Below are 13,072 nucleotides of genomic sequence, written 5' to 3' on the forward strand. Positions count from 1 at the left end.
TAGATAATCTGATCTGTATTTGTAATTCTGACTAAAATATCTAAACATTCTTTTAGAAAAATCATCTGTCATAAATTTAGAGAATTGTCGACCACAGCAATGTAAAAGTATATAATCGTCAATCGTTATAGAAAAAGGATGAGGCATGATAGTATGAAAGTAACAGTACGGTGTTCAGATCAGACACAGGTTGTAGCAAATAACATAGAACAGATCTAGTAGCCTCAGAGCCTAGCTCAGATGATCATCGAGACATCATCCTTCTCATTGGCCAGATTATACGGAGGAGGATCTACAGAGGCTCCTAGACTGCCAACACAAGCTGCAACACAACAAATTTAACACTGTGACACTCGTCAACAGGTCTTTTAACAAATAGTAGAGAGAACAGTTTGGTGAGTCCATCCCTGTTCAATCTGTTATAACCTATTCGAGAGTAGACAGATGCTCTGCTCGTACTCTAAAGGGCTGCACATGACAAAATATCTAAAAAGTACAACAATCTTCAAAAGGTGTAAGAGATAAGCATTTGTTTAGTTCTACATATATTCATAAACATAGAGTTATTTTCTATTTTCCACAGGAATACTCTATTAATGACTTGGTTAACTAAGACGATAAATAATTTTTAGCATACACCGATCGCGTTTTTATAAAGCAAGCGTTTGCTTCTCGTATCCAAAGAACATTAAACTTTTAGTAAAGATCTCAAGCAACGAGTTATAGACTGTCAACGGTCTCTACTCAATTCAACCACCATGTACTCTTGTGTACCTCCATTCATATACAAACTACCGCAATTCTCTTAAAATCACGAACTGTGTATGATCGGAATTCTAACTCTTCCAGTGTACTCTATTTTGTTTCTTATGACAGGTAATCAAAAACATTATTTTGCTAATGTTTACTAATGCCAATACCAATTACTAATAGGTAATAAGTTCTACATACATACCCTAATCGCTTACAGCATATCAATAACATACAAAAATATCTGAACACTCGCTAAATATTACAGTTTTATGTACATATGGGCTGAGAAGAGGAATACCATTTTCCTATCCACTAGAGATAATATGAGGAGACAATTTGTTGTTTTGATTAACGCTTCAGATAACAGGTGAGAGTTCAAAGACTATTGTTGCCATAGAAACAGGCAAGTAAATGTGTTGAAAGACTATTGTTGTCATAGAAACGAAAAATATATATTTTACTTGTTGCTGATATGATATTAAAAGCTTTTAGCTCGAGGTATTCAAGTGCCAATAGACTTGCTTTAGGAACTAATGCTATAAATTGAAGCCACTGCACTTCAGCCCTGAGGAAGTGCAGTTGTGTCAAATGTAAAATGACTAACTGTTCAGTGCACTGCCATATGATTACGGAGCTTGTTTCAACTTAAATTAATCCAACAGAACAATAAAAAGATTGCTCACAATGTTTTGTATATCATTCAGAATGCCCTAACAATACAAATATAAATATTTTATAAGTCTACAATAAAGAAAAACCAAAAAGATATTTTTATTACGAAAAGAGGGGTACTACCTGTTCGACATTGCATCTAGGGGTGTCAAGGTTATGATAAAAGATAACTTTCGACGATACTCCAACTCATGGCATGCAGATTGGTAAGCCGACGCTGTAACACCTTTTCGCCTTCAAGTATTTATGAACAATTGCGCAGCTACCTATTCTCTGCTTTGTCAACACATCTGACGAACTATCGCAACGAACTAAAATGTTGCAAAAGTTTTTGCTATATAATTGATATAACGCTATTTGCACGTCGTTTTTTCTCCTGCTGGTGCGGTGAGATAGGTTACCATTCAAATCGAATTTAAGAAATTGCATGACTTAATACTACGTTACATGGAAATTTTTTACGTGGTTCGAAGTAAAAACTTCACATAAATTCTTTACGTTATCTGGAATTCACGTTATAGGAGGTATTCATTATAGGAGCGTCTACTGTCTATCAGACACATGGCTATATTGGCGACATGGTTATATCAAACACGTGGATATATTGGAAGCAGGGTTATATTGTAAACATGGTGATATCGTACACATGGCTATATCAGACACATGGCTATATCGTACACATGGCTATACCTGACACATGACTATATCTGACACATGGCTATATCTGACACATGACTATATCTGACACATGACTATATCTGACACATGGTTATATCAAATGCAGGCTATATCGGACACTTGCTATATCGCACACTTGCTGTATCAGATACGTAGCTATATCATATCTTCATCGAAGATTGTTTCATTACAAACCTGAAGAGTCAATACTCATACAATACAACACAGTCATATCATAAAAAGTTAGAAACAGTAAGTAAAAATAACACAGTTGGACTAGTTGACTTACATCATTAAACCTGAGTTAAAATTAATCAGCAAAGGAAATTGTAAGCTGGATCTTAGTATCTCAGGCTATGACAGACATCTTTAAAGCAAAAGGCTAAAAATATTTAAGATACATAAACAAAAAGGGAAATACTAACATTTCATAGACCCTCATGGATACAGAAGTCTCTTTTATATGTTTTATAATGGACAATATGTTTAATATTGCGATTCTGTTTAAATATCAGGAAAAGACAACTGCAGTTGTTTAGATGACTGAAAGGATTTTTGTGTTAAAAACTTTGAGGACATTTGCTCAAAACATTCACACATAATGGAAGGTTTTTTAAAAACAAACTTTTCTACTTAAACCAGAAAAGCTGGCAGACATAAATTACAGTGTACCACTCGGTACTATGCTATAACACCTAAATAATCTGACCGGTGTTTACTTGCTCAGCGATTGAAGCAATATTTGAGGTTTCTGTTTCAGCATTGATTCCTTTACGCTTAACCGTGCATAGCATTCTCTAGCTAGGCCATAACTAATGCTTCATTGGCATACAAAGGCTGTTGCAACACCTAGATATATCTAAAGTTGACACATGTAGAGCCACCTCACAAAGTTTATTTCCTTATGACACGAGCTATCTAGTAACAGTTAATCGATTGCGAAAAAATATTTTAAGTTTCTATCGTTTTATTTGCATAATCATGACATTTTCTAGCTGTATGTATATAAATTAAATATCTCTTTCCCTCAACCGAATAGTAGCTTCTGCTATCAGCAAAAGTAGCCTATCAGAGTAACCAAGGCCCAAAAGATGGAAACCAAATAGTTTTAGTCAGGCAAAAATTTGGTTTGACTTGGTATACCTGAAGCTCGCGTTTGATTGGACAACAAACTATTAGCGAGGGCAATATTCATTTTATATGTTCACAATAGTTTATATAAGTGTGGTTCAGAGGGCAACGAACATGATCGCATGACAAAAGGAGAGGAAGCACTTGCAACATTTGTCTGAGTTTAATTTGGACTCCTGTGATTGCACTCCTTGCATGCTTCAATCGCGATACAGCGTCAGCTCTTATTCGAAAATAGTTGTATATTAATAGGTATTAATAGGGATTAATATTAATATGTATATACTCCTACTGCTATATATCGTATATACTGTTGAGTTGGAGCTCGTGCCATGGATTTAATAGTGTGAGCTTTGATTAACGTGTATTGCCATCGTAATTGATGCAGGATGAGAGACGTACAGAGGATTGTGGGATAAAAATAGTAAATATAACTTGTTCACATTTAAGAGTTGTTCTCTCTTGAGCATGGTGGAGGCAACTGCTTAATATAACATTATAGCATAAGTAATGAAATAGCAGTTTGACTGTTAGTTTGACACACCCCTTCAATCAATAACGCACATTTCTAGCATTCTAATGGCAGGACAGTGTTTGATTTTCTCGAGAGGTGTTGTAAGTATATCGGCGATGTTGGACTCGACGGCGATGTGTTTGTAAGTGATACTGGTTTGTTCTCGGATAAAGTGATGACGAATGTTGATACGCTTTGACCGCGAATGATGTCATTTCCCTTTTGTGAGGGCCAATGCTCTTTGGTTATCTGAATACATAGTGTTTTGTTTAGGTTTTTTTACGTCGAGTGAGGAGCAGAAGGATCGGAGACAAATCATTTCTTTGGTGGCCTGACTCAATGCTACGTATTCTGCTTCGCAGCTGATAGGCGCTGAATCGCATGTCATAATGAATCCTGTTGTGGAGCGGCGGTCCTATACATCATTCGCCCAGTCAGAGTCAGAAAAACCTTTGAGTATACCACTAGTTGGGCGATAAGTTAGGCCATGCGCTACGGTGCCGCTGAGATAACGTAATAAATGTTTTACCGCCGTGACATGGGCTGGTCCGGTCGGTTTATCAAGGTGTTGCAAAAGCTTGGATACAGTCTAACTGATATCTGGTCTTGTCGCTGTCATTAGCTATATTAAACTGCCTATTACCTCGCGATCTGGAAACTCAGATTTGCGAACTTGTTTGCAGTCGTCATTAGTAGCCTTATTGAGTTGTGTTCCACTGGCGCTTGGGGTGGATACTGATTTGCAGTCAGCCATGCCATAGCGTGCTAGTACTTGTTTGGCATATTTGAATTGGTCGATAGTGTAGCTTCTCCCAGTGTTTCATTTGAAATCGATACCCAGGAACCAGTTAAGCTCTCCACAATCATCGGTTTCAAATTTACTTTAGAGGAGCTGTTTGGTTTTTTCAATGTATTTTGTAAATTTTCCTACCAAGATGATGTCGTCAACCCAGAATACAAGTAAAATGTATTCCTTACAACTCTCTTCGTTGTTGGTAAACACACAGGGGTCATGAGAATTTGATTTGAATTCGCTTGATTTTAGAAAGTTAGTTAATGTTTCCTACCATATACGTCGGCTTTGTTTTAGTCCGGGCTTGATTTGCTGAGTCTACGTGTGAGTTTCTCGAGAGCATTAGTTTTAGGTTCATAACCGAGCGGTGGAGCTAAATATATTTCTTTGCAAATAGGAGCATTGAGATAAGCCCCTTTGACGTCTAGTTAGTAGAGAATGAAGTTGTTGTTGGCTTTTTTCTGAATTAGACTACGAATTGATGTGAATCTAGCAGTCGGTGAGAATGTCTAGTAATAATCAGTGCCATATATTTGTAAAAAAACCTTTAGCTACATACCGGGCTTTATACTGCACTTCACCTGGTGTTTTGCTATGCTTTAGTGTATACACTCACCGTTCTTTGGTTTCTGCACAATCAGCCGAGAGTTGTGTCACCTCCCATGTGTTGTTTGCTATAAGTGTATTGACCTCTTTGTCCATGGCTGCTTTCCATTGCTCGGCGTGTTCGCTATCTATGACCTCTTTGTAAGTGTTCGGTATAAGTGGGAAAGCCTTGTAAGCGTGGTCTAGGCTGGTAGAGAGAAGGTATTCTTTCTGGAGACGTATTGGGAGTTTACATTGTCTCTGTGGTCTGTCTGGAGCGGTCGTTATGCGGTTTGCTCAGATTGATTTGTAGTTTGCACATTGTCACTGATTGTGGCTTTAGGAAGAGTATACAAGTACGTTTCTTTTAGTATTTGATCTGGAGTTTGTTGGTTTGATCAATTGTCCATTGGGTGTACACTGACGCTTTGAGTAGTGATCACTATGTTGTGGCTAGATTCAGTAACAAAATCACTATGGTTACGAACGTTTATATCTAGGTAAAAACCAGGAAACCCTCTGGCATCTAATTTGAGTTTGTGGTGTTTGGTGTAATATGTAGGCCTACATGGTGAGCCAAAGGTATGTATTTTGCTCATGTCAGGTTTGTGATTGGTGAAAAGGTCATACGCGGTTTGTTTAGTATGTCGTTGGTAACTACGGTTACATAAGTTCATGGCGTGTTGGACAGCGTAACTCCAAAGTGGTTTTAGAAGCTGTGAGTCAGGCATTAGGCAACGCAACAGTTCCAGTAAACTACGCCGTGCATGTTCAGATTTACCGTTCCGATGAAGTGAGTATGGAGCCGACAAACTGTACTTGATGTGGTTACTGCACAGTATGTTCTGGAATTATGTACTTGTGGATTTGCCTCCGTTGTCAGAGTGTATTTCTTTCACTTTGCCAATCGGTGAAACATCCGCCATAAACTGGGTCAGAGCTGAGTGAGCCTCGTCTTTTGAGCGTAAAAGGTAAGCAAACAACATACTTGAATATTCGTCAATAAAGTTAATCAGGTGTTTAAATCTTTTATGAGATGTTGGATATACTGGTCCAGCTATATCAGTATGAACCCGTTCGAGATGTTTGGTAGCATAAATTATGTCGTCGTCGCCCGACTTAGGTCGGCGAGTAATTTTGTTTTCATGACATATTGTACAAAGGTATAGAAGGATTGGTAGATTTACTGATAGTCATACTTCTAGTACAGGAAGGAAGTTGGACGATGTCGTCATTGCCCATGTGTCCCAAGGTACGGTGCCATTCTTCTAGTGTTTTAGCAGCATAGGCGGGTGTTGATATATAAATTTCTAAAAAGTAGAGCTGTCCTCGTTTAGTCATGTTGAAAGCTGTGTCATCGTATTCTAGGATATTTGTTGATTTAGTGAAAGTTGCTGTGGCACCTGCCTCAGCCGCGGCGTGTACAGAAAAGAGGCTGACGGGGAAACTGGGTGCCATTAAAGCATTGTGTAAGATAACGACCTGGCGCTGGCTTTTCGAGTCGATAATAGAAAACTTCGCGTTTCCACGGGCTATAACTAGGTCATTTCTTTGTCAGCCATCAGCAACTTCGATATAGTACTGTCTTGGATTAAAGTTTTGATCGTATGGTGCAAAGTGATCTGCCGAATTAATAATGTGGGTTGTTGCGCCCGTATCTACGAGCAATGCAGATGTGTTGGTGCGAGTAGTTTGGTCGTTTGTATGATGAGTTGTGATCACGAAATGAAAGGATTGTGTCAATTGTTCGGGTGGCTGTGTAGGTGTAGGCACAAGCACATGCGCAGTTGTTCTGTTGGCGTTATGATTATTTCATTTCTTGCGACATACGGACTCTATGTGGCCGGTAAGTTTAAAAAATTCACATTGTAGAGTTGATATATCAGTAGGGCAGTCATATATCTTGTGTCCTTTGCTGCATGCATAACACCTGGTCTTGTTATTTGTAGGCCTAGGTTGATTATAATGTGTGGCATGTCCTTTATTGTTATTATATCTAGCAGCAATAGCGGTGTTGGGTGTTGCTCTCATAGCCTCAGTGTTTGCGTATGTATCAAGCGTTGATTTAAATTCTGATAAAGTTTTTATCTTATCCAGTTGAGTGTGTACTATCACAAACTGTTTGTATGCTTTAGGGAGGCCTTCAAGGATCATCGTGATTACTAGGTTGTCCGATATTTGTTCGCCTGATGTTCGTAGTCCGGTGGTGGCGCGCTCTGTCCTGATCATGTAGCTTGTAATGTCTTCGGTTTCCTGAAGCTGCAGGGTGGTAAGCTCTTTGAAGAGTGCCAGTATTCAGGACTTTTTGGTGCTGACGTAGTGTTTTCTTAGTACACCAAGCGCTCTCCTGGACTCATTAGATGCGTCGGTCATAATCAGTTGAAGGGATCGCTCATCTAGCAACTGAACTAGTTCAGCATAAGCGCTTCTATTTTTAGTAGCAAAGTTATCTTTGTCATCCTTGCTGTCAAGCTTTGGCTGGATGGCAGTGTGGAGATCTTCATCTTGTGTGTACAGATAGTTTAAGAATCTTGTTTCTTATATAGGATAGTGTTCCAGATTGCCGTCGAAATACAGTCTGTTATTTGCCTGACTGGGCCCATAACCTGTTGAGCTCGAGCTCGTGCCATTGATTTAATAGCGTGAGCTTTGATTAACGTGTATTGCCTTCATAATTTATACAGGATGAAAGAGACATACTGAGGATAGTGGGATGAAAATGTAAACATAAAATGGTTACATTTAGGAGTTGTTCTCTTTTGTTTATGGTGGAGGAAATTACTTAACATAACATTATAGCATAAGTAATGGAATAGCGGTTTGATTGTTAGTTTAACATATACTCCTACTGTACTACTCCTCCTCCTATACTCCTACTTGTACAGACCCAGCAGTTTGTTGAGCAATAGAAGAGAGACTTTGTTATCACAGAGAGAGAGCTGTACCACTAACAGTAATTACCTTTATTAGTTGCAAACTACAAGAAACATGGACTGTTTTGTTACTACATGCACAGTATGTCAGTATGTGAATATATATATATTTTTTTTCCATAAGTACCATTAAGTAATTACATTAATATTTATATTTTCTTTGCATTATATTTATATTATCATAATAAAATGAACAATGATCTGTGCAACGCAAAAGATCTGAATCGGTATCTGAATCGGATTATTGTTCAATAAGAATCGGTAATAATAATCGGTAAGAATAATAATCATACCAAAATCGGAGCAACTCTAATAATTATCCCATGAAGAGGTAAGGTGGTTGTGTAGTGTAGTGGTTAGTACATCGGACTGTAGAATGGAGGGTAGGAGTAAACTTTCTGTTTGGTGCAATTTTTTTTCATGCTTTTAGCGTGGCTACGCATCGACAGCCAGATGAACACCGCTCTTATTATAGTAAAATTATTCAGGTACAAGTCAACCGCAAAATTTTTACCATAAAATTGTCTCCCAGAAACTCGACTTCCGTATTTGGCTGCCATCATAAGAAAAAGGGTTGAAAAATAGAATGCTAATATTTTATAATCAAAGTAGCCCTTTGTTTAATTCAGCCTGATACTTTGACGGATATGAAAAAAGGTTTAGCACAAATGGTGAGGCCGACAGCATTAATGTCGATTCACCCAAAGGAGAGTGCAAAATATAGGCGATATTAGCACCGCTTCACCCGTAAAACTGTTACATTTATTTTCCAAAGATTTTGATGAGCATGTTGAAAGATGCAACTCTACCCTTTATCTAAACGTCACCATTAATTAAACGTCACTATAGGGAAAGAGTTTAAAAATAGAATGCCATGGCATCCAAATCGAGATTTTACGGTAGTTTTTGATTTTAGAGTACTCAACCTTCAATGTAGCTATTTTACTCTCACTGTTATATATTCTATACAAGCTCTGCTACTGCCATACTCGTTACTATAGTACTAAAACATGATATTCAACTCAACAGGCTCTTAGCACCGTAGGCAAGCGTTTCCCTGAATCAGTAGTGATCAATAATGTTCATTCGCGTGACATTTACAGTACAGAGCGCCGTAAGTTACATACATGTGACTTCATATTCTCCCCTAGCGATGGGCATCAAATAATTATCACTCTGATTAGAGAGCTTCAATCCTATAAAGCTGCTACACGCTGTATCGTAGTATGTTGGAGTTGTCCTCTCGGCAATTATTCATAGACTAAGTTTACTATTGACTGATGGCATCACCGAGGCAACGCAGATATGTCAGAAAACATTACAGCTGTCAAACTTTCCCGATATTTCCTGTGTATCTGCGATGCATCATCTTCGGAGCTGGTGATTGGCCATCGCAGATCGCTTGAGCTATATTTCCCTTCATGACATTTACTGCAGGATTAGTATCTCATCATTTCAGCGACCACTTTCTGTGATAAGAAAGCTATGCCGTGGACTATTTGCCGATGAAAACGCGGATGGGTTTGTGATAGCGTGAATTATGTTATCACAAACAACCACAAATTTAGTGTTGGGTTAACGGCGACATACCGCGATACAGTGTGTACCAGCCTTAACACTCCAGTGACACTTGTGCAACCGTGGCCTAGTGGTCTAAAACACCTGACATGCAAACAACGGATTGGGGTTCAATTCCCAATAACGCCAAGACTAAGCATGTCTCCAGTCGTTAAAGTTCCCATGCCACTGGACTCAGACATGTCCAGCCAAGATCACAGAGCCATCGTTTGAGCTCTTACAAAACAAACACGCACAGCCTCCACTTGCAGTGAGCTAAGCAGATGTGATACTTGATCTTCAAAGGATTGCTCAAACACACTTGGGTATCATTTGCTACGACATTTAGCTATGACTACGGCAATGGCATTATCAGCATTGAGCGTGAAGCGATCCTTCCAGGGGTAAATTTTTAATTCGTGTCAGTTTTCGTTTGCAATAGATGGTTGTTAGCTAGGAGTAATGGTGAGATCTCGATCTACAATGCTGTGTTCAGCAGATGTCTACTCATCTGTGGATGAGCAGATCACCAATCTACAGATGGTTTGTCCGACAACGAACTGCAGGCCGAATAAGGATGAGTTTACATTTGACTTTGCTTGTGGAAAACCCAAAAGATAGTATTATTTATGAGGTTGTTATCTATGCTCATTAAACTCAACTAGTGAGGAGAGTGGTGCAGGCAAACTAAATGGGTCGCGATCACAGAAACCTTGGTTAAGTCGGATGTGTTAGATTTAGAGTTATCTACATTAGCAGAAGGAAAAAGTTCTCACAATTATTTTGCAAAAAAATCTTGATTCTAGCTTAATTACAGCAGATTTTATGGTCAACAAACTGAATTGCATGTTTACCATTAGTGTGAAAACATAGTTCTGAGAAAACTGGTGTCAAAGTTTGAGAAACGCAAACCAATGCACAATTTTGTTTACATTTCAAATCGTCATATCAACCAATATCAAGAAGTTGTGATATTGATCTAGATTTTTGTATTTTTATCCAAAAGATTATGCTGAATTTAAAAACCGAAACAGATTTTAGCTGATTATTATAGAAATAGCTGTATATCTACAGTATAAGAAATTTATTACTTAATTTTGCAGATATTAAAAACGGCTTGGCAGTACCGCGATATTGGGCACAGACGTAGTATCATCAACAGAATCTTTAGAAAAATAATAACAGTAACATATTGCACACCATCGGTCACTATATACTCCGATCTTGTAAATTCGAATAATTATTCTTATAATTAAATCTTATAATAATCTTATAAAATCGAATAATTATTCCTGTAATTAAATATTGGAATAATCTTATAAGAATCATTAGGAAAATATCATCATCGTTCCTTTTACTTTCACTGCTTTTGACATTAGTTGGAATACCAAAGTACTCATTATAAGTGTCCAAAAAGTCAGAGTTATCTTTAAAATCACCAAAAAAAACAATTACTTTTATCAGACGCCATTTTTCAGTACTTCTTGTTTAGCATAGTAACGGATTCAAGGGGACTTTTCTGAAGGTTAAAGACTTATATTGGCTAAACTGACTTCAGATTCAAAAAGATCACTCTTTGATTGGTCCAGATGCACGTGTGACACGTGTTACAAAAGTTGTTACCAATAATTATTATAAATTCAGTTAGTGCAGCGTCAAAGTTAGATAACTCAACTTCGTGATTTGCGACTTAACCATGGTTGCTGTGATCGCGACCCAAATACTCGTTTAGTTTGGTGGTTTTATAACTAGTGTGTTGAGGATAAGAATGGTTCACACTAAATGCCATACAAACCAAGTACAAATTTCATTGTTGTCTTTGTATCAGGAAGTTGTTTCCCCTTACATGTATGTTGGGTTTTTCTGCTACTGCTTAGTTTTAGCACTCATCTAGACTCCCAAACAATCTACATCGGTCAAGGATATCCCAATGGAGTGTCTCAGAATTGAAAACATCTGCTCACAAGCAAAGCCTACTTGCATAGATGGTGGATGTGGCTATAGCGACAGAATAGGCAGCGGCTCAATCGATATCATTCAATAACCTCCCAGGCTATGAAGGATGATGAGAAATGGTTTTTTCTGGTATATTTGTGACACGAATATTAATTTGTCAAATTCCCTGCTATAGGGATAGTACTCAGCATTTAAACCGTTTGTGTAATTTATTGAATTTTAGTAAACCATCTTCATTTAGAAATCTCAGTGGTAATCTACAGTGGTAAAGTTTTAGGAATGAATAATCCACTTCGTACTGGATTTGAACTCGGAGCCTCCAGTTCTGCAGACAGTCGAGCTAACCCACTACGCTGTCCTTGCCATAATATTAAACAATACTTATGCACATACTTATGCAGTGCTTGCAATTACTATTGGCCAGCTTGATGTTACACGTAACGTCAAGCTGGCTTCACAGCTTTTATTATGTTAAAGATTTAGACTAGCTTAAGTTACTAGCTTAAGTTACTAGTTTACTAGGTAAGTTACTCAAACTCTTTTGATAGTTATTTTATTGCCCATACAATGCTGGGCATTCAGCTAGTCTTTAATATAATAAAAGCCATATTTGACCGTCTGTCCGAAGCCCTTGCTAAAAGTGTGAAGAGAAAAGATTACCCCAGACAGGGATCAAACCCAAATATTTTGTATGCTAATATTTGGCACAGCTTTCAGGCGTGAAAAATATTTTCACGAGGGGCTGGCAAATCACATCAGTATTTGGTTTATTTATTTGGATCTTTCTGCATCCTTCTTCATGTTTTACCATAAAATAACAAATGATGGCTATATAATTACATGTACTTGTCATCATCAGATTGACAAAACGCCTGCTCAGCTCTGATAGAAGCTCATATCATGCTGTTTCTCCCTATTTCAAATCAGTTTTGAGCTCGTAACTGTTTCCTCATAACCGTTGTTATCATTTGGGAAACTCAAACCCTTTTACTAAATAGTCCGCAAGGATCTTTTTTGCAAGTGCAAGCATCACTGTAGTCCATAAGCTGCAACTACACATTCCATGAACAGCATTGCATTAACATGTATTGGCTTTACAAACTTACAATTAAGATTTGTCCTCTCTTTTATCCTAACAAAAGCTAAGCACTCCAGTTTATCCTAGTTTCAACTTGTGTGAATGATTGTACATACCAGTACTGTAATAACTGTTTGATTTGATTATTTTGTGAAGAGGTGATGAATTTCTCTCTTTTTCGATTAAGCATGTTAAACATTCTCCTGTCTAGTCATATACACTACTAGTTACATGTAATAAATCAGTTACTAATACTTATTGACCGATGGAGAGATTGCCCATCACTTCCTCTTGTAGCTTGACCTATATAGACCTAATGCCAAATTGTAAAATTCCACAGTCAAACAACTACTCACAGTCATATCAAAATACGAATGCTTGCGGTGTATAATGTAAAGTTTAAAGAAAGTACAAAATAGCTT

At 37.8% G+C, this 13,072-nt stretch overlaps 1 long non-coding RNA gene across 1 annotated transcript; it reads right to left on the reverse strand.

Moving 5' to 3' along the window:
• Window positions 1-5,574, reverse strand: LOC137394866 (uncharacterized). The gene is made up of 2 exons (XR_010978396.1): window positions 5,158-5,574; window positions 1-322 (listed from the first exon to the last, which is right to left on the reverse strand). It is a non-coding gene; the product is annotated as an uncharacterized lncRNA (long non-coding RNA).
• Window positions 5,575-13,072: the final 7,498 nt, after the last annotated feature.

The sequence above is a fragment of the Watersipora subatra genome, chromosome 4 (assembly GCF_963576615.1).
Source record: "Watersipora subatra chromosome 4, tzWatSuba1.1, whole genome shotgun sequence".
Classification (NCBI taxonomy): Eukaryota; Metazoa; Bryozoa; class Gymnolaemata; order Cheilostomatida; family Watersiporidae; genus Watersipora; species Watersipora subatra.